This window comes from Mustela putorius, unplaced genomic scaffold (genome assembly GCF_011764305.1).
Source record: "Mustela putorius furo isolate JIRA1106 unplaced genomic scaffold, ASM1176430v1.1 tig00000450_pilon_pilon_pilon, whole genome shotgun sequence".
Classification (NCBI taxonomy): Eukaryota; Metazoa; Chordata; class Mammalia; order Carnivora; family Mustelidae; genus Mustela; species Mustela putorius.
In genome coordinates, this window is record NW_025421385.1 from 20,436,876 (window position 1) to 20,457,189 (window position 20,314).

At 45.2% G+C, this 20,314-nt stretch overlaps 1 protein-coding gene across 5 annotated transcripts in view; it reads left to right on the forward strand.

Moving 5' to 3' along the window:
- The first annotated feature begins 1,174 nt into the window (after window positions 1-1,174).
- FYN (FYN proto-oncogene, Src family tyrosine kinase) overlaps window positions 1,175-20,314 on the forward strand; it is a 210,291-nt gene continuing 191,151 nt past the window's right edge. For 4 of the 5 annotated variants that reach the window (XM_004753526.3, XM_004753523.3, XM_004753532.3 and 1 more), the window contains exon 1: window positions 1,175-1,308. The gene's annotated coding sequence lies outside the window, so the exon portion shown is untranslated. The remainder of the gene's footprint in view (window positions 1,309-20,314) is intronic. The other variant, XM_004753524.3, reaches the window with a different exon arrangement.

A 20,314-nucleotide genomic window follows, 5' to 3' on the forward strand; every position in this document is an offset into this window, starting at 1 on the left:
CACGAGAAACCAAAGACAACCAATAGCTACAATTAAACATGATTTGGGGAAAATTTATACCAACAAATTTCTACTGTGATTTCAGATTCCTAAGTGGTCACCTGCCCTCTCCACCCCTCCCCCTATTTCAGTAATACTTCCTGCAGACTTTTGCTTGAAGATAAATATGCTTGAAGACAAATACGAAAATAGGAGACTAACAGATGAATCTTAATTTCCTCGTTCCCTTTATTATTATTAATATTAGTTGTGGGTTTCCACGGTTCTCCTGGTTTTTCCAAGTTTCTGTGATGGAGTTCTACCTTGCTCCGCACTCTTCATTTTGATCAGCAAAAACGTTTTCACCACTAACACTTTCCCAATTTATCCTCCCACCTTCAAATGAAAAGACACCAGAAAACCAAGATAGCCCTTTCCCAAGCCAGGTTCCCATGGTTTGGGGGGCGGGGCGGGGGGGGATGACAGATGCCTTTCTGCAGTGGCAGCTGCAACCTTCCGCAAAGCAGAAACTGCAGCTCACACTCTCCCCTTCTTCCCCCGCCCAAACCCACTACCTCGCAAGTCCACACAACCCTTAAAAGCACATACACAACTCCTCCAACCTCGCATCCCCTCTCACAACCCACACCGCACGCACGCCAGGATGCCCGCTGCCACAGTAACGCTCAACCCACTCGGTGGCCCCACCCCTTTCAGCCCCGCCCCCGAGCCAGACACCAATGGTAGCCCGACGCAGCTCCCGACGAGTGCGTTGATAGGGCAGCCGGGACTGCCTCTCTCAGCGTGCGGCCCGCCCCGTCCTCACTCTGGGCTGGGGCTGGAGGGGCCGGAGCATCAGCGTGAGTAGCTGCGAGCAGCCGCGGCGGCGGCGGCGCGTTGTTGCAGTTGCGCCATCTGTCAGGAGCGGAGCCGGCGGGGAGGGGGCTGCCGCGGGAGAGGAGGAGGGGTCGTCGTGACCAAAGGCCGCCGAGACCCGCCCGCCGGCCGGCCGCAAAAGCAGTGGCAGGCTGCCCTCCGAGCCGCGCGTCCTCTTCCGTCCGGGCGCGCGGCGCTTCAGCCAGCGCACCGAGAGCTCTCCGGGCGCACACAAAGCCGCCGCCCGCGCCGCACCGCCCGGCGGCCGCCGATCGTGCCACAGAAGGATCGGGCCGCCGGGCCGGGGATACCCGGCGCCGCCCCCTCGGCGCTCTCGGAAGGCCCACCGGCTCCCGGGGCCCACCGAGGAGCCAGCGGAGTCGCCTCGGTCGCGCCGGTGGAGGGCGGGGAGAAGACCATGTGAATGGGCTCCGGAGCCTGAGCGCCGCGCAGGTAAGCGGCCGAGGATGCGTCGCGGGAGGGCGGCGGGGATGCTGCGGAGACGCCGGCCACCCGCGCCCCCGCGCTGCGCCGCCCCCGCCGCGGGGCCCCGCGCTGCAGTCTCCCGGCCGCCGCCGCCTCCGGGGCGCCCCGCGGGGCTGCCGGGGAGTTGCCCCCGCTCGGAGTCTTCCCGCGGCCGCGCCGGAGGACACCTCTGCGGGGTGCGGCCCTGAGGTGGCGCAGGGATGGGGGCCCGTTTCCTCGCCTGCGAGCGGGCGCGGGGTGAGAATGGGAATTGGCTGGGGGGCGAGGCTGGCCCAGACTCCACCCTCGCCCTCCTTTCGGGGGCCCCCCGCGGGGACTCGGTCTGTGTGTGTTGTTTTAATGTCAGGGATGATGTAATCACTTAATAATTGATGCCCCGTGCTGCTTCCCTCCCCACCCCATCCCACCCCACCCCACCCCTGCCCCACTCCTCCACCTCTTGGCCTCCTGCGGTCGTCGCTTTCCTCAGCGCATCCTCCTGCCTATTTCTGGCACCTCCCTAGCACTTCCCCCATCCTCCCCTTCACTCTTCCTGTGCCGCCACCCACCCAACCTTCCCCTGTCCCTCGTGCTGTTGCCTTCGCTCTTCTTCCTCTGCCTCCCCACCCCTTCTGCTCCCTCCAGCTCCTTTCTCCTCCCTTCCCTGCTCGCTGGATTTCCTCTCTACTTCCCCAGATCGATGGCTGGTTTTTGTTTGGTCGCCTCCCCTGTCTTATCTCAGTGGCCACAGGCAGAGGGGACTGGGCCAGAAAGAGGCCACCGAGGCTGGGCCCAGACGGAGATTTGCTGGGACTCAGAGAGAAGAGGGATAATAAAATCACCCTTCTTGCCCCTCCTCCCCTTAATAAATCACAGAGACTCGCCGGGTGTGTGTGTGTGTGACACAAAGAGCCCTTTCAGTGCACAGAGAGGAGACGCACAAAGTACCCAAGGATGGGCACGATGATTCTTATTTCTCTGCACTGGGGCTTCCCTTTCTCTCAGATAAAGCAGTTGATTTTCTCTCTGAGAGTCTTTCCTGCCACATTTACCAAAAAAAATAAAAGGCCTCAGATGCTGCAGGGTGGCAGGTGCTATCATTTTCCTGTATTCATGGACCCAGTAGTGTTGACTGGCAGCTGCAGTATTTCTTAGATTTAAGGGGGGAAATGAGTCCAGCAGGCTTAAGAGTTGCTTTCCTATCAAGGTGGCCCTCCTCTGCCTTGTTTTAACCTCCTCTCTTTTGGGGATAGGTACTAAAGAGCTGGGGAAGGATGAATTGGCCTTGGGGGGCAGAAGAATTTTGTTTCTGAATCAGATGATGAAATTCGTGTTTGATAAGAGTGAGGCAGCCAGACTCCTTCTCTGAAGTCTAAGAAGTGCTGAAGTCTTGAAATGGAATTTTGTCTGCCCAGTGGTGGTGTTTTACCCTTATATTTAAACAAGTTTCTGGGGCCATCAAAACCAGCATAAATTGGTATTTGGAAGACCGCTAGAGACCATGTCCCTTCCCCGCTTCAGGTAACCCCACATCCTTCCTCTCACCACCCAAGCGATGGCAATACTTTCCAGCCTTTGTGCTCTTTCTCCTGAGTCCTGGTCCCATGGGTACTGTGCTTGCAGATGAAGGGACTCACAGACTTTTGGAGGAAGTGGTTTGTTAACTATCTTGGGTTTGGGGGTACTTAACTATGAGCAAAGGATATAGAGAATCTTTTGACAGAACTTTGAACCATCTGTTTGGTGTTCCTCTTAAAGAGGAAATGTTAATGTAAATCTAGAGGCTTAATGTTCCATTTGTAAGCCAGAGACTGTTACATGCTTAGTTGATAATGTGAAAACTTAGTTTAAATCCATTGATTCCTAAGAGCATGGCTCCTTGACGGTTGTAATAGATCTGCCTCAAGTTTGTTCTTCAAGAATTTTATTAGAAAAGAGTTATGATTCATTAAACCTTTACTTCTGCACTTTCTAAGGACATTCATCATAGAACTTTTTATATTTAAAAAAAAAAAGCAATAAGGTTAATGAGCATACTGTAAAAACAAAGGGCTGTTTGTTTGATGCCAGACCCAGGAAGGAAAGTCCGTGCACAATAAGCTCACACTGTGTTGACCAAGCTAAAGAGACTTAATGATAAGGTTGAATGTGAACAAATGCACACTCTGCTTTCTGTACTTTATGCTTTGTGCTGGGTCTGGACTCTCCAATCCCATCTGATTTGCTTGGGTTCTATTTAAGCTTTAGGGCTCAGCTCTAAAGTCTTTGATGCTTTCTCCATCTTCCCCTCCAAACAAATCACCACGCCTCCAATTTTGTTTTCAGACTTCAGCAGTGGGCATTATGTTTGGCATGTTTCTGCTTCCATCATTAGTTAGTCAGCACATTGAGAGAAGGAACCTGGTCTTACTTAATCCTGTTTCACTAAAGTCTTTGGTATTCACTTAGGTCTTTGGTATGTGCCAGGCACCTGGATTCATTAAGCTAATGTTAGCAGCTATAACAAATAGGCCTGTGAAAATGTAATGGCTCAAAAGCAATAGATACTTCTTATTCCTCATGTAGTAGTCCACTTTTTAAATGCTTTGGCCTGGAAATGACACCCAACACTTCGATGCATGGGCTTCTATGCTTCTATGAGGGCTAGTTATGTGGTCACATTTAACTGCAGGGGAGCCTGGGAAATACAGGATAGCCACTTGACTAAGAAATAAAATCAAGAAGAAATGTATTTTGGGCCAGCAGCTTTGTCATATGTTGCCACTCAACAAGGTGCAGTTATTTCCCTCAAGGAGTTTGCAGGCTGATGAGAATTAAAATATCTGGAAACCTGGAGCCTGTACCTATCATTGCTTTATTCTTTTGATTCCATGGGGTCAGATCTTTATATTTTAAACGTGTTTCAAAAAATTTTTCCTTTTTGTCCGTTCAAATAGCTAGTTTCCACTCAGTGATTACTTTTAATACGGTGATCTTAGACCTCCAGCGTTGACTTTGAAATGGTTCTTTTACTCCAGGAGCATCTTTCTTGGCCCAGTTTTTTTATTTGCTGATTTAAAGACTCCCAAAGTGGCTAGGAGGATCCTTAGAGATCACAGTTCTACCTTGTCTAAATTGAAAGGGGAGAGTAAGAAAACTGCAGAGGAGAAATTTCTTGCCTTGGGGGGCCATGCTAATGGGAAGGGAGCCCCGGCAGGCCCGTCCTGCCTGGGTCCCCTTCACCACACAGCTGCCCTGACTTGGGGGCCATGAACCCTACCCTGCATATTCCATGGAAAGTAAGTGAGCTTCCAGACCTCCAGGAGCAGGGCAGACTGCTGGTGTTCTGGATAGTCTCTGTTTTCCACAGGCCTCCAAACTGTTGGAGCAATGCATTCTCTACTATTCATCGTACTTAATAATCCACATATTTTTCTATAAACAGTTCATTATATTCATCTGATCTGCAAACATTAGCCAAGTGTGTTATTCTGTGCAAGGCACTGGGAGATAAGGTCATGAAAATGAATGCTTCTGCTGTCCTTGCTCTTCAGGGGCTCACAGTCCACTAGAGGAGATAAAAATAAATAAATAATAGCTAACTTTTTTTTTTTAATTTTTAATTTTTTATAAACATATATTTTTATCCCCAGGGGTACAGGTCTGTGAATCACCAGGTTTACACACTTCACAGCACTCACCAAAGCACATACCCTCCCCAATGTCCATAATCCCACCCCCTTCTCCCAAACCCCCTCCCCCCAGCAACCCTCAGTTTGTTTTGTGAGATTAAGAGTCACTTATGGTTTGTCTCCCTCCCATTCCCATCTTGTTTCATTTATTCTTCTCCTACCCACTTAAGCCCCCATGTTGCATCACCAATTCCTCATATCAGGGAGATCATATGATAGTTGTCTTTCTCTGCTTGACTTATTTCGCTAAGCATGATATGCTCTAGTTCCATCCATGTTGTCGCAAATGGCAAGATTTCATTTCTTTTGATGGCTGCATAGTATTCCATTGTGTATATATACCACATCTTCTTGATCCATTCATCTGTTGATGGACATCTAGGTTCTTTCCATAGTTTGGCTATTGTGGACATTGCTGCTATAAACATTCGGGTGCACGTGCCCCTTTGGATCACTACGTTTTTATCTTTAGGGTAAATACCCAATAGTGCAATTGCTGGGTCATAGGGCAGTTCTATTTTCAACATTTTGAGGAACCTCCATGCTGTTTTCCAGAGTGGCTGCACCAGCTTGCATTCCCACCAACAGTGTAGGAGGGTTCCCCTTTCTCCACATCCTCGCCAGCATCTGTCATTTCCTGACTTGTTTATTTTAGCCATTCTGACTGGTGTGAGGTGATATCTCATTGTGATTTTGATTTGTATTTCCCTGATGCCGAGTGATATGGAGCACTTTTTCATGTGTCTGTTGGCCATCTGGATGTCTTCTTTGCAGAAATGTCTGTTCATGTCCTCTGCCCATTTCTTGATTGGATTATTTGTTCTTTGGAATAATAGCTAACTTTTATTGAGTGTTTACTATGTGCCAAACAGTGTTGAAGTTCTAGTCTTGACAAAGACGATATGAAGTGGGGTTGGTTATCCCCATTTTACAGATGGGGAGTTGAAGCGGGGAAGTTAAGTAACTAATTAAGATCATATAGTTACCAGGTGGTAGAGTCACAATTTGGGCCCATTAGTTTGGTTTCAGAGCCCTTGCTCTTAGCCATTAGACAAATACTATATATGGATATAGTGATATTAATTAAAGTACTTCATAAAGGGGGGGTGACTAAATGCTTTGGAAATTGATACTTGTAGTTGTTGTGAAGCAACTTCATATTAAATAAAGTTAAAAATGGGAAAGCAAGGCAGGTTGATAGTGGAAGTACTTCTGTATGATTTCTGTATGATTTCTATTTTAGGCTGGATCCTTCTGTGGGCCGCAGACAGGTCTGTGTTTGTGAATTGTCCCATGTATTTACTCTTCCAACAGCATTCATTCATTGTATCCATCATGCCAGACCTTGCTCTAGATGTTTCAGGCGCAGAGATGTGATCCTACCTGAAGGAACTTACCTGGATAAAGGAAGTCTCTGACCACTGTGATTCTAGGGTCCTCACAAGAGCAAGAGAACATACAGAAGGGAGCAGAATCTCTGCAAAGAGGTGGGAAAGTAGGGTAACCAGGCAGGAAAGATTGGAGGAGGTATCTTTGAGATGAAGAGTAGGAGTCAGCTAACAGAGTGTTGTCAGAAGGCCATTGCCCCAGAAGGAGCAGCCCAGAAGGCAAATGCACAGACCTTCTGGGAAATTGCAAGTAGTTCAGAGTAGGTGGGGGTTGTGGAGAGATGGACAGAGGAAGAAGATGGGGTTAGAGGAGGAATTGAGAATGTTCTTGTACCTACAGTTGACCTTTGAACAACATGGGTTTGAGTTGTGTAGTCCACTGACCTGCATTTCTTTGATAAATACAGTACGGTATTGGAAATGTATTTTCCTAATGATTTTCTTAACCTTTTTTCTCCAGCTTGCTTTACTGTAAGAATGTAGTATATGATATGACATACAAAATATGTATTATTTAAATCTTTATGATATCAGCACCCTCAACAGCAGGCTGTTAGTAGTCAGATTCGGGAGAGTCAAAAATGATACATGGATTTTAGACTACATGGGGATCAGTACCCCTAACCCCTGTGTTGTTCAAGTGTGGAAATGATGCTCTGATATAATTTGTATTTTATAAGAGAGCATCTGGCCACTGTGTAGGCTGCTGCCCAGAGGCAGTCAGGACCGATGCAGGGAAGGTAGTTATGGAAACTCAGATGAGCAATAGATGAAGGTCCACATGGAAGGAATGGAACAAAAAAGAATAAGAGGGGGTGAGACAGCATATGGGAGGGATGCAAAAGAGGGTTCCTGAGAAATTAGGTGGAGAGACACATGCAGGAAGGAATACAGTAAGACAGGAGAGGGCAGGGGATACAATGATGATTTTATCAGGGAGTTTGGGCTTTCAGGTCGATGTGTGTTGAAGGCAGTTGAATAGATGGGTCTGGAGTGAAGATTGGGACTTAAATATAAGCCTATTAGTAGCAAATCAGAGACTACTTGTAACAATGGATGTGGACAGTATCACTCGGGACGTTTGTAGGCGGGGCTGAGGGAGAGCCCAGGAATGAAGGAGGAAGAGGAGCCAGGCCCTGAATGGGACAGGTACAGCCAGAGTGTTGAGCAGGCCCAAGGAAGAGAGGTGTTCCTGATCCCCAGGAGGGATGGGTTATGCCCCAGAGATTAAGCAAAGTTAAGAATGGAAAGTGTAGTTTGATTTAGCACCAAAGGTCTCAGAATCTGGCCAGAGCAGCATCAAGGGATTAAGGAATGGACGTCTAAAACTCTGCCGCTCCCAGACCAAGGTAGAAACCTGTATCAGAACCGCAGAACATAGAGCCATAAGGGACTGGAGATCATGTACTCCAACATGTCTGTTTTACTTACGACGAAAAATGAGGCCGAGAGAGGCCAGGTAATTTGTCCAAGGTGGCGGAATCACCATGTAAAGCCAGTGGCAAGCCTCTCGGCCCAGGTGAGGGATGGGTCAAGAGCATGGACTCCGGTGTTGTCCTGGTTCCCCCTCCGGCAGTGTGACCTGGGCCAAGTTACCTAAACTCTCTGTGCCTCCTTTTTTCACCTTTAAACTGGAGGTGATATTTCCTACCTCAGAGCTTTGCTGTGAGGAATCAGTGAGGTAATAAATGTAGAGCACTCAGAATAGGCCCCACACATAGGAAAATCTGTGAGTTTGCTGCAGCTGTTTCGTGTGTGTTCGCATGCGCTCGTGTAACATGTATACACACATGTAACATGTATACATACAACATATATATCCCTTAGGGAAGGGAAAGATATATTGTCTTCATAAAAGGAAATTTTGAATATTTTAGAAAGCGATTTGGGTATTGTCAGGTCCAGGTTAAGAATTACTGGAAAGATGCGAAAGTTTATATAGTATGATTGAAAATAGGATATTTAGCAAGTTTTCTTAAGAAATGCAGAGCCGTTTTTATTCTCGAGGATAGAAAAACATAAAAGCACTTTGAAATAAGCCCTGTGAAAGGGTTTCTTGGTTTTAGTCAGATAACCAGAATTTTAACCTATTTACAATGTAAATCCCTTGAGTTTGACTTCGAATGTCCTTATACTTCCTGAAGGTAGAGACTGCAGAGCAGAGGGAGAAAGCCTGAGTTATGACTCTCAGACACTTGGTTCCTCTGAGAAAAGGGTGAGTTGGATTATTCAGAAAAATGACTTTTCTTTTTTCCCCCCAGTGTTTCTAGTTGAGCAAATCTAATTTTTAGCTGCTAAAACACATGAGTAGCCCAAAGAGTATTACCCGAATGGACTTGGGTGACATGCAGGACAGACAGCCTGGGCGTAAGTGGCACTCTGGACTTGATTAGAACACAGTAATCCTAGAAGGATATAAATTGAACTGGATTTATGGTCTAATAAAAACGTGGGAAGAAAAGATAATGCTTACTGACTCATGAAACTTTAACAACATTCGTAAGGCTCTGAGTTGTAATGTTTGGATGCGAGCGTTTCCCCATTCATCTCAGCACTTCTAGGATGACCTGTGGGAGGCCACACTTCCGATGTGAAGCTGACCTGGGTCCTTCCTGGGTGTTTTTAGGAAGTGGAGATCATCACGTATTTCTGCCCTTGTAGACCTGTGATCTCAAGCAGCACCCTGTTAGTTTGGGCAAATATGGATTGAACATCTATTAACTATGAATTTAGGGGAGAAAAATATACAGTATGGGAAGGTCTTAGCTCATTTCTTATTTTAACTCATAAGGCTTTTTCTGAGGGCTACTTATTTCTGGCCTTGTGATAATGCAAAAAAGCATGTAGCACACTATAGCTACTCACCCCTCCTCAAATATACCATAAAAATAATAATACCTACCACTTTTATTGCACCCCGGAGGCCTTGTTAAGTTCTTTGCATACAGTAATTTACTTAATTGTAACAACTCTGTGAGGCAGGTGTTATTATCCCCATTGATCAAATGGGAAGACTGAGGCTCAGAAAGGTAAAGTAAATTGTGTGTTGTCACACAGCTAATTACTAGAGAAGCCAGGCCTGTCTGGCTCCTAAGCTCATGCTTGCTTTTGCTCCAGAACTGTGGTTCCTTGTTCCCTGCCTGCTTTCTAAGGTCTTTGCCTTTGCCTTGCAGTTGCTTCGGTGTTAAGTGTTGGAGGTTGTAAAGACACATTTACCCACTAGTGGAAACCTCACTCCTTCATTGCTCCATTCAAGACTACCTTCTGGAAGCCCTGTCTTTGGTCCTGTCTCTGGGCCCACATGGCGCTTGGTTTCCTCCTCATCACAGTCTGACTTAGAAAGCAAAACACTGGGTGAGAGAATGGGTGGATACTGGTCTTTTTCACTGACTTGTGAGCTCTTTGGATGTCAGGGACTATATCCAACTCTTGGTTGATTGGCCAGCACCACACCCAGCATTATTCCATGATGTGCTATCATTATTATTCCCATTTAACAGAGGGGGAAGCTGATGCATAGGAGGTAATTTAGTCAGGCTCACATGGCTAGTCCCCAGCAGAGCTGGAAGCTGAACCCAGGTGGTCAGTCCGACTCCAGAATCTGGGCTCCTAACACTAAGTTTGTTCTATCTCTCAAATGAGATTGTAAACTATAAGGATGGAGACAGCGCATAATATTACCTCCGAGCCCAGTACACATCAGCCCTCTTGTTCTTCCATCCACCCTGGCGGAACAACTACAGAAAATCTGATCTAGGTCTTAGCTCATAATAATCATAAGGAGAGAGTTTAGGGCCATGATTACGCTAATATCTCTGAGGATCTTCTAGAGTGTATATTCCCAAGCCCTCTTCTGACTCAGTGGTCTGGGACAGGTGGGGTTGAACGCTGAAATCTCTTCTGGATAGGAGAATGGCAGGGGGGGAATGAACCATCAGGAAGGTAGCTAGCTTCTGAAAAACAAGGAATGAAGCAAGCATAGTGAGTCTCGGCCACATTGATGAGAGCAGGCCGTGAAGTGGTAGAAAATCATCAATCAGCCAGAGCAAGCCACCGCCCAGGGGAGGCTGGGGATCAGAAATCAATCACAGGAAGACCACTTGCTTTGTATTTTTAAGATTTCTAAGTACCTGCTCCTTTTGAATGTGCTGGTGGGATTTTATCTGATGAATTTAAACACTTTCATTTTTTTTCAGAGCTTCCATCTTTGAGGTTCCCAAAAATAGTAGGCTTTTCATGGAGTTGTATAAGGATTCCATCTGCTTTATACCAAAAAGTAGGGCTTTAATGGAAAATTAAAAATGAGCCAGATCGCCTTTCCCACAACAAAGCCCAGGGCACTTTTCCCAATCCTTTCTTCTTTTAATCCCCAGAAAAACTTACTGAATCTGTATTTCTATGAGATCTTCCCCCAACTCCAATTTAAATTCTACTGAAAAGGCAAATAAACACTGACAAGTTTCTTCATTTCCACACATTGTCATATCTATTAAAAGCAATAATGGTTTCAAATATTGTCATTTGTAAAATTTGGTTTTCATTTCAATTTTCATTTTATTCCAGAACTGTGATAAGTTGCCTGTAACTAGGCACATGCACACAAAGATACTTGAAAAAGTGCTGATTTCTCTTAAAGCTTTCTCTTATTTGCTCTCAGAGTTTGGAGGCTTTCACCTTTCATTGTGGAGTTAATTGTCTAACCTATAAATAGAAACAGAGCACCTCATTGTTTTCAGATATAACAGCTGAGTTATCAGTGAACACTAACATTCTGTGATTCTCTATCTTCTGTCATCATGTCTTACTTGAAAATGTCAATCATGTGGCTGTCCTTTATATATACCTTTGCCCAGGGGCACCTGGGTGGCCCATTGGGTTAAAGCCTCTGCCTTCAGCTCAGGTCATGATCTCAGGGTCCTGGGATGGAGCCCCGCATCAGGCTCTCTGCTCAGCGGGGAGCCTGCTTTCTCCTCTCTCTGCCTGTCTCTCTGCCTACTTGTGATCTCTCTCTGTCAAATAAATAAATAAAATCTTAAAAAAATATATTTCTGTATATAGTTAGATATATCTATATATCTAGATATATCTACCTTTGCCCAATCTATATTCCCTTAATTTGTTATGTCCTTCCGGCTTTCCCGTGGTTTACAAATCACGACTACAGTTGCTTCACTCCTATACCTTCTAAATTGAGTGAGGAGATGTTGATCCATGTGAAATGGATGTGCTGGTTGGTGTAGACACTGGTTCTCTTGCCTCTTTCCTTTACTAACAACCCAGTGAATAGGAGAAAGGCTGCATTCCTTAGACTGGCCCTCAGTGCCTTCCACCATCTCCACATCTTGGTCATACGTGGCTCACTTCATTCACCACTACACTAAGACTTGATTAGCCAGATGTCAGTCTCCTGTCTCATTAATACGAAATTTGTGTCCCAGCCCTTGTTTTTCTTTTTGGGAACCCTTAATCCTTCTTTCCCCCTCAGAATTCTACCCAATTTCCAAGGCCTAACTGGAATTCCAGCTCTGGGAAGAATCCCTAATCTCCTCATCCTCTTGCATTGAACATTTGTGAGCAGTTGTCTTCTAATAAATGATGCCTTAATGCTGTTAAATTCTCATATGAGGATTCCAAGGTGCAGAGAAATTTTGTGAGTTGCGCAAGGTCATCCATCCAATAATTTAGTTTAGGCTAGAATCTAGTCTCCAAGAAATTTATGTGCTTGTGTCCTGTTTTCTCAATAAACTGTTGGCCCCACGTGTGCAAAAGTGTTCTTTGCTGCCCATCTCCCCTTTTTGTCCCCTGTACCATGTAGCACGATGTCATTCATAGCGCGGATACTCCGTGGATGTTTATTCAGACAAGCCCTGGATCAGGGCACTGGAATTTGTGGGTGGTTTCCCGACCATATGTAAGGCTAGGCTAGCATCTCCTTGGATGCTGAACTTCTGTAATTTCTGTTGGCACCGGATTCACTCTCTACCAATCCACATGGTTTAAGGTCAATGATTGTCCCAGACTGTTTCAGGAACCACTGTCATATTTTGAGAATGATATATGTTTAAAGAGCTTTTCCTCATAATCTTGACTTTTTGTTAAAAATTTAGAGTGGTCAAGGAAAGCGGGATGCACCTGGGAGGCTGAGTTGGTTAAGCATCCAACTCTTGATTTTGGCTCAGGTCACAATGGGTTGTGGGATCAAGCCCTGCATTGGGCTCTGCACTCAGAATCTCTCTCTGTGAGAGATTCTCTCTCCCTCTGCCCTTCCCCTAGCAACCCCTCCTCTCACACACACTCTCTCTCTCTCTGTTGTGTGCTCTTGCGCTCTCTCGCACGCTCTCACTCTCTTGCACTCTCTCACTCACACACACACACACAAATATTTTCTTAAAATTTAGAGCGGTCAGGGAAATAGTTACTCCTTTGTCCTCTGCCATTAGGCTTTCATCAATAAGATTTTCACCGGGACGCCTGGGTGGCTCAGTTGGTTAAGCAGCTGCCTTCGGCTCAGGTCATGATCCCAGCGTCCTGGGATCGAGTCCCGCATCGGGCTCCTTGCTCGGCAGGGAGCCTGCTTCTCCCTCTGCCTCTGCCTGCCATTCTGTCTGCCTGTGCTTGCTCTCGCCCTCTCTCTCTCTGATAAATAAATAAAATCTTAAAAAAAAAAAAAAAAAAATAAGATTTTCACCAAAACCATAGAGATTTACCAACAGTGCAATGACATCCAAGACCCGGGGAAATGCAGAATGTCTCAGGACAAGGAGGGAACTGGGAGACTACAGTAGTGGATGGTGGAAGTGGGATGAGTGCAGAATAGCCACCAGTGTGTGCCTGGAAGCCTGTGAGGACCCGTGAAGGTTGATGTCCATCCATTCCTGCACCTCGCAAAGCAGCATTTACCTGAGTCCCTCAGTCACGTGACACCCAGCTGTGGCTGTGGGAGTGCCTTCCTCTCCATGTGTTAATTTTATTCACTTGGTAGTATCACGATCTGGAAAATCTCCTAAGTAGGGGGGGGGGAAATTTCCATGAACTGAATGTCCTACAAAGTAATGACTAACACCATATCCCAACGAGAGCCTCTACATATCCTTCAAAAGAAAGACTAAAAATAAACCTTAAAAATGTTTTCCATGGTTAGGGTCATTACTCAAGTCATTTCTGTAACAAAATGCACAACAGCACAACTGTCAATGTTTGTCAAAATGCACTTTCTCCTGAGCTGGCATGTGATGTCACCACTTCGTGTATTTATCCAGTTTGCTCGTATTCAGTCACTTTTGTGCACAGCATTGTCAGTGTTGTCCATTTTCAGTAGCATGCTTCCAGAAGGCTGAAAGCCCACCTTCTTTAATTTGCTTTGTGCTATATAGTACTGCACTGAACTGTGCATTTATTAAAAGCTAGCTGATTATGATTCTAAGCTTCCAAGCTGGGAGGTCTTACAAATGTTTTCAGTACTTCCAGAAGGAAATGCATCTTGAATTTTTCTTCTTGTACGTAGTACATTAGGTCCTCTGTATTGGTAGATCCTCAGAGTCATGTTTAGAATCCGGATTTTGGTTGCACGGTGTTTCAGGTTCTGCCTTATGTTCTACTCCTTGGGTGAAAATGCGGTGATGCCAACTTCCAAATCCTGTCCAAAGCATAGGTAGATAGTGTGCCATACCACATGCTTCTTTTCATATAAGTGTGGTTGCCCATATAATTCCCACTCTCCTGTAGTCATCGTCCAACAGATTGTTGATTTCAGACTGCTAAGCGTTGGAGGTGGTTCTCTAAGAGGCCAAGAATTGCTCAGTGAAGGCCAGTGATGTGTGGCTGGGAAGGACCTAAAGGACTACAGTCTAATGAACAAAGCCACATGTGTCTATGGGTGCCAGTAGTTCCAGGGAAGTTCTGCTTAGTTTATACCTAAGTGCGATACAAGGTGGATTGGCACTTGGAAAACTGCAGCCCCAAACATTCTTTGATTGTACCTTGGCCTAAGTATGCTCCAGCCTGGGAAGGTGTTAAGAGTTCCTGATCTTGGGTGCCCAAGGCAAACTGCACTGCCTTCCCTATCTCCTGTCCCTAGCTGTGACCGAGGTTCTGTTTGTAGGGAATGAAGTATCCTGGCCTTCACTCCCACAGTAATGCTCTTGTGCCTTGTGATTCAGAACTGACACGTGGGAAGAGCCCTGCTCTGTGCTCCCCACCAGGACGCTCAGCTGGGCTTGCAGAACCTCCTACATGATCCACTAATGAGAGTGAAGTTGGTGAGACTGGAGAGAGAGGGGATAATGGATCAGCAAAGAGTTGGCAGGGGCGAGATCATGATGTACTGGCATAGAAGGAGCCTTTGTATTCGTCTTCTGTGGCTGCAACAAATCACCCCAAACTAGATGACTTAAAACAACAGAAAAATTTCTCTTACAGTTCTGGAGTCCAAAAGTCTTGAAATTAAGGTGTCACTAGAGTTGGCTGTTTCTGGAGGCTCTGAGGGAGATTCTGTTCCATGCCTCTTTCCTAGCTTCTGGTGGCTGCAGGCAGTCCTTGGTGTCCCTTGGCTTTTAGACCATCACTATAATTTCTGCCTCCAATACTCCTCTGAGTGTCTTTGCATGCCCTTCTCTTATAAGGACACTTTTCACTGGTTTTAGGGGCCAACCTAATCCAAGATGATCTCATCTTAAGATCCTTAATTATATCTTCAGAGACCTTTTTTCCCTATGAGGTCACTCACATTCACAGATCCCAGATGGGCATGTTTTATAGTGGGAAGGGGGCCACTTTTCAACCCACTATTGCTCTCAAAGGGATAAAAATTAGCAATAACTTGGAACGAGAAAGAACACATGGAAAGTTCTTTGTAAGTTTGAATGCCTACTGAGGGGAAGGCGCAGTATTTTACATGTGTGATTTCTACCTATTACTGCAAGGATGAAGATACTGACACATGGAGTGTCCTGAAGCTTTTCAATAAAATTGGAGACTGAGCCATCATACAGGGTTGGAAGGTTTGGATATGAAAGTGGGGCTTAAAGAATCTAGAAAAAGTCCAAACAGCCATGAAAATGTAGGGTAACATGTTAACAAGTGGATAAAAAGTATTACAGAGAGGGTGCCTGGCTGGCTTGGTTGGTGGAGCATGTGACTTTTGGTCTTGGGGTTGTGAATTCGAGCCCATGCTAGGTTTAGAGGTTCCTTAAAAATAGAATCTTAAAAAAAAAAAAAGTATTACAGAGAAATAGTGAGGCCCCTTTGGAATTTGTAGGTCTTTTTAATGGTTTCCTTTAGGCCAGTTTTGTGATTTTTGCTTGGTAGTACTTGTTACTTTGGAATGGAAAATCTGACCTTGTGGTGACCTAGAGTTGAGAATTAATTTCAACAGTCAAGTGAGGAGGGTGTCTAAGAGACTAAAGAAAATATTCATTGAATCAGCTGCAAGTTGGATTCAGGCTGGGTAGGGAGCAATTGGGAATTGGGATGGTGGATACAGTAGGGAAGGAGCTGAGGTTTTGAGGATGTGAGGAGTGAACACAGCACATATGGAGAAGGGGAAACCAAAGGCAGGAAGGTCTTAGGAAAAGGAAATCGAGGGGAGTGAAGAGTTCTAAAATGACGCTGAACAAGGGTGGCTTCCTGTTGAATGGATCTCCACTCATCTCTGGGATAGTGATTAAGAACGTTAGTTATAAATACTTCAAGAAACCAAAAGCCATAGACCTCTTTTGCCCTGGGTTCAAATATGTACGTAGTTGACCCTTGAACAACACAAAGGTTAGGGGTGTTGACCCCTTGGGCAGTCGAAAAATCCATGTATAACTTTTAACTTACCCAAAATGTAACTATTAGTAGCTATCTGTTGAGTGAAAGCCTCACTGATCTTCACAGTTAACATAGTTAGTATGTTATATGTATAATACATATCCTACTCTTACAATAAAGTAAGCTAGAGGAAATATTAAGAAAATTAACCATAAGAGAAAATACATTTGCAATACTGTACAGTATTTATTTAAAAAAATCAATGTATAAGTGGACGTACACAGTTCAAACCCATGTTGTTCCAGGGTTGACTATAAACTATGTCTTCTAGAAGAATGACATGTCAGTATGTTGCACTTTTTTAAAAAAAAATCCTGAATGATAGGGTGCTTGGCTGGCCCATTCAGCAAAGAGAGGGTACAACTCTTGATCTTGGGGTTGTGAGTTCCAGCCCCATACTGGGTATAGAATTTACGTAAAAAAAAATATTTAAAAATCCTGGATGTGTGTCCTGGGGTCTCTGAAACCTTGCATATTATAATGAGCTGCTTTGGTGGTGATAGTATCTTAGACTAGTATTCAGTTTACTTTCCCTTCTAATTCTTGTTGCCCTGGGATTCTCCCCCATTGAGGCTAAGGATTCCATTACTTCAGGGGGAGGACAGAATATGGTCTAGGACAAAGAAGACATTGTTCAGCTTTTGACTTTCAAAACAGGCCCTTGAAGCATGTTTCAGAGACCAGAGCTAGCCCAGGCCTTCACTCAAAAGAGACAGGCTTTGTTAGAAAAATGATTGTGGATTCCGAGGAGGCAGATGTCGGAAGGCCCGGCATGTACTGTACAGTAAGCCATGCAGGAAAGGGGCTGCAGGAAGGAGGAAGTACCTGGAGCAGGGAGCCGGGAGAGATTAGAGGAGACTAGAGAGAAGTGAATGGGTCGCCAAGATCCCCTCCTTCGGGATGGTGGAGGACACTCTGCCTCCTTGCCTGGCACCCTGGAAGGAAACCACCTGTGGGGTGCCCTGCAGTGGGACATGTTTAGGCAGAAACCAGCCCCGAAGTGCTGTCGCCTCCCAGTTGCCCAAGGCGTGCATGTGGCATAGGAGAGATCCCAAGGGACTGCAGGCCCTCGGGGGCACATGTGGAGGTGCAGAGGGAGCTGGGTGCGAGCGGCTTGGAGGCAGAATGAAGGCTGCACAGAAGGAACCGTGCAATCTCACTCCTGGAGACCGGTTGGGCTCCATCTACCAGTCACATCAGCAGAGCAGCAGAAGGAGGCCCAACACCCAACAACGAAAGGAAGAAACATCCCAGGGAAGCCGGTGAGGGTGTGGAGGGCAGTGTCTGGACTGGGTCCTCACCCATGCCCTGGTGGTCTGTCCTCTAAACCAGGCGGGGGCGGGGTGCAGGGAGAAGGGCGGGGAAAGGTAGATAGCCCCAGGGAAGAAGCTTGAGATAGGTTTAGCGAAGGCCCTGAGTGAGACAACTAAAAATTTTAAATCTGAAGAGATTAAGTTATCATCAAGTGGCAAGATTGTGTTTTTTTGCCATAATGAGAAATGCAATGGTCATGATCAAATTGAATTCAACTGTGGAGAAATGAAGTAGCATTCTTTAAATATTTATTTATTGGGCGCCTGGGTGTTTCATTCGGTTAAGCGTCTGCCTTCCGTTCAGGTCATGGTCCTGGGGTGCTGGGATAGAACCGGAGTCCAGCTGCCTGCTCAGCGGGAAGCCTGCTTCTCCCTCTCCCTCTGCCTGTCGCTCCCCCTGCTGTGTCCTCTCTCTCTCTGTATCAAATAAATAAATAAAATCTTCTTAAAATCTTAATTAATAAATTTATGCACGCAGGCTCACTCTTTGCCCAGCTTGGGGCTTGAACTCATGACCGTGAGACCAGGAGTCACGTGCTCCACCGCAGAGCCAGCCAGGTGCCCCTGAAGTAACATTTTTGTCTACAGTTGTGTATTAGGCATAAACTTCAACCCTGCAACAATGTCTGAGCTGTATTTTCTCTTGATGATGATGATAACAATGATGGCGGCATAGTCCCTTGCTTATATTCTTAGAGGACGCTTGTTCTTCCGAGTAAGTCATGCCTTAACATGCTTGTACGAAGTTCCTTTTGAGCAAGAAGTGCGGAGATCTGCCCTGTGCAGGAGCAGAGTCGTGTACCAGATCTCCCACCGCGAAGTGGGGATCTGGGGCTTCCCATTGTTTAGCTTCCTTCCACGTGCCCTGGAAGGAAGGACTTCAGTTGCCCTGGAGCCTCGGGTCCGTGGAAAGTATTAGAATTCCAGGCCTTTCTTTAATGAGTTTACTGTGATGCTGGAGACTAGAAAAGAATTTTTACTGGGTGTGATCCTTCAGTTGTGTATTTTAAAGGTATCAGGGTGAGTCCTAGAGGTTATAGTCTGTAAGAAGAGAAGCTCTTCATTGTTCTTCAGTCCTCACCCGCTAAATAAAGAATGAGTTGATGAAGGGATTCATTTCTCAAGTGTAATTCATAAGGAGGTTCCAGAACACTAAATGAGAGAGGGGGCACCAAACCAGTTCGCTCTTTTCAATTACATTTCATCTCTCTTTGACATTCATACAAGGATGCTGCATTGACGAAGATGTCTTAAAACCTGCTGTTTTGTGAAATGCCTAATGATTTGGGAAGGGAAATCTTTAGTCTTTTTGTTTTTTGTCTTGCTTTATACAAAGCGTAGGTTTGGGCACCTGGGTGGCTCAGTGGGTTAAGCCTCTGCCTTCGGCTCTGGTCATGATCCTAGGGTCCTGGCATTGAGCCCCGCATTGGGGTCTCTGCTCCGGCCCACCCCACCCCCTGCCTGTCTCTCTGCCTACCTGCGATCTCTGTCAAATAAATAAATAAAAATCTTAAAAAAAAAAAGTTTGGTGGTGTGGTTAGAACACTGTTTATGTATTTTTCTACTAGAAAATTTGACGCTTTGAGTGTATCATCTCAATACATAAATGCATCTCATATTTTCCCACATCTCTCAGTGGGAGCCAAGAGAGAGATGTGGGATCCTAACAGTATTGAGAGGAGTCCCTGAAATCGTATTACAGAATTTTAAAAAGTTGATTTATTAACTGACATCATTTCAATAATATTTTGGACCTTGGAAATGGTTCTATTCAAAATTTCAAAAATAAAATTTCAAAAAATTAAAGAGGTGTCCATATACATTAGAGAAAAAAAAAAAACCTTTTTATACTGATTAAGCATTTGAAAGAGCAAAAGACCATAATTATTTGGGGGTATATATTCAGTCTAGTCAGTTTTTAGCCGTATGTCTCTAATACCTATGTCACATATTTTTTATGAAGAATGAAGTGCTTTAAGTTTTCTCATAGGTTTGCCTGCAGTTTCCTTCAAGGTTGTGTCTTATAGTCAATATTTGAAATTGTCGCAATCTTCAGTTGGCATTTATGAAAATGTGAAATATTTTTCACTGAGAAAAGAGCTCTTTCTACCGATGCAAATCAGCTCAGAGCAAATTCTGCTAAATGGAGGCTTTTCTCAGACTATTTTTTCACGTAGAAGTGTGTTAATATTTTAACCCAAATATTTTCACCCCAATTTTACCCCCACTCAGGTTTTTATCATTAATATTTTTACAGGGGTTCCTGGGTGGCTCAGTTGGTTGAGTGTCTGACTCTTGATTTTGGCTCGGATCCTGACCTCAGGGTCGTGAGGTGGAGCCCCAGACGGGCTCTGCACTTAGCAGGGTGTTTGCTTGAGATCCTCTCCCCCTCCCTCTGCCCCTCCCCCTGCTTGCTCTCACACACTTTCTCTTTCTCAAATAAATAAATCTTCAAAAAAACCCCAAATTTTTAATTAAATTCATGAAAATAAAATCCACTGTGATCCTTTTGAATGGCTTATCACGTTTAGGTGACACAAATCATAGATCTTCATTACTTCGCTGTATTCTGGTTCATAATATTGGTATATCCAGTTAAAATTAGGAGCACCATCAAAAGATCACCTGAAGTTTAGTTCCTTCAAAACATCCTAAGATAATTTCAGAATTAAATCTTGGACACTGAGTTTAGTTCCTCCTTGGCTTTGTCGGGATAACTTTCAGCATCTTCCTTTTAGCAAGCCTTGTTTTTAAGAACTGCAATTGGCTAAAGGCTTTAAAAGCTGAAGTGTTTTGGCGCTTCACTTACTGC